The 2,158-nt window shown below is 38.0% G+C and overlaps 1 long non-coding RNA gene across 1 annotated transcript in view; it reads right to left on the bottom strand.

Annotated features, from left to right (window-relative positions):
• LOC140342558 (uncharacterized) overlaps positions 1-1,691 on the bottom strand; it is a 5,024-nt gene extending 3,333 nt beyond the window's left edge. The window contains exon 1 of the long non-coding RNA XR_011923096.1: positions 1,575-1,691. This is a non-coding gene — a long non-coding RNA (uncharacterized lncRNA). The remainder of the gene's footprint in view (positions 1-1,574) is intronic.
• Between the last annotated feature and the right edge of the window lie 467 nt (positions 1,692-2,158).

The following is a 2,158-nucleotide window of genomic DNA, read 5'->3' as shown; positions in this document are numbered from 1 at the left end:
TTTTTAAAATAGAAGCCCCAGGGCCTGCATGTCTTGATTGATTTCAGAAAACCCAAAACAACTGAAGGAGAATTTACAAGCTTAGATAAGAAACCTAATTATTTAAAGGATGATGCTAAGGTGACAGTGTTGGGTCTCAAATTAAATTTTATATGTTATGAGAACCAATTGTTTCGCAGGTCCATGGAATACCAATAACAACCATATTCCATTCCACAAAGACCACCACCCTCAACAAAGACAGTCAATTGATAAGTTATTCCATTTCTAACTAAAACACTATAGGCTTCTCACTTTACAAATTGAGTTATACCCTTGCAAGTGATATCCATTTACCTTAGTAAATGAAATGACCCTCAGATGAGCTTAACCATACAATCAGTTGGGAAATAAATATTTACACACATATACACACACACACACACACACACACACACACACACACACACATATACAATTTTATGGCATGCATTTAGGTTTTCCTTGCAAACTGAACCACCAACACATTCACAGATCAGTAACCAGAAGATATATGGTGTTCGTTTTACAAACTCTTAGGAAACCATTGTGTAAAATTAATATCTATTACTATAATTCACAACAATCCATGTCCAAGCTGGACACCAACCAAGTGAATCAACTGCAAGTTAAAACAAAATCAAAAGTTTATCTTTTTTATAGATAAATAAGCAAGATTAAATGGTACACTTATGAAGTGTTTGTACAGCCTTCAACCAGGTCCTGCTCATATCCCCCATCGGTCATGAAGGATACAGTTTACTTACTATTGGTACTACATGGATCAACTGGTAAATCAGGATGACCACAAAATATTTATGTGGTAGTGATGGGAGATATCCCCAACAAACTGCTATAGAGGCATCTATTTTTTAGGTTCCCCTATGCATAGGACAACTTGTGCCTTCATGTGATTAAGGTGGGGAATAAGTTGTCCACATTTTCCAGATTAACACACCAGAGGTCCTTCAATTCACTACCCCTACTTAGGGCTGCACAAAATTACCTAAAAACAATATTTATTGATATCAGTCTATATGTGTGTTTAAGGCAGAATGGCACATTGTACTACATTTTTTGTATATATCAATTGCGAACAATTATTCACACAAATAAATTGTTTATTGGAAAACCAGTCTCATGCTCACAATTGGTAACCTTAGCCTGTAAGTTGGGATCTTTTGTGCATTCCTCAACCAGCTTTTACAGAACAAATTATGGTATAGTAAGTTGTAGTCCTATTCTCAATTAATGTAAACAGCCTTAACTTTAATTAATTGGGATTACAAAACATTATAAGTGGATACAATATGTAAGAGCTAAAACCTCATTTTTGACATTTATGTGTTAATGTTCCTTTATTACCTGCCCCAGAGCATTTCCCTTTTTAGTTGTCCCCAGAGCAAGTATTCCCATTTGGGAAAAAAACTATTGCCCCTCTCTATAAACCCATGGTAATCCAGCAACAATTAGCAGCCACTCAACCACCTTGTCATTTGGTGCCCCAAAAGAGTGCACATGTGTACCCTCTATGGTATTTGTGAGCAATATGTTACCTGCTGGTCCTAGCAGACCACGAGCCAGCCAAAGGGTATACAAAATCTCCTGATTCTTTTTCAGCTGTTTAAAGCCCTCCAACAAGTAATTGTCTTCCACCTTCAATGTCTGAGCAGTGGGAGCTGGGAGATATAGGTGTAGACCGACCTCACCTGCTGATTGATTCAGCAATCACTTTGTGATCCCCACCCAACCTGTCAATCACATCTCATTCTTTGGGCAAGCTGATATTCACTGCCTGTGATAAATAATGGTCAATTCTATTGTTGCTGGTGTGTTATTGTTTGATAGTTGTTGCAAAACCTTGTTTCTTTTGACTCTCCAACAGTTTTCTGCCTGGACAATTTGCACTATAGTCATATGTCCGCCAAGCAAGCTTAGTCGGTTGCCTCTAGTGCTCTCTGATTGGCTGAGGAAGGCTTTCCTCAGCCAATCAAAGAGCACTAGAGGTTTTGAATAGGGAGACTTCTCCCCATTTAACCTCTAGTGCCTTTAAAAAAAAAGTTGGTACAACTGTTGTGTACTGTTTTCAAATTACCAAAGAACTGTTTTCTGCTCGCTGAGCACAGGAGAACCTGCTGAC

Source organism: Pyxicephalus adspersus, chromosome 12 (assembly GCF_032062135.1).
Source record: "Pyxicephalus adspersus chromosome 12, UCB_Pads_2.0, whole genome shotgun sequence".
Taxonomy (NCBI): Eukaryota; Metazoa; Chordata; class Amphibia; order Anura; family Pyxicephalidae; genus Pyxicephalus; species Pyxicephalus adspersus.
The sequence above is the reverse complement of the archived record's forward strand: the minus strand, read 5'-3'. Positions and strand labels throughout refer to the sequence as shown.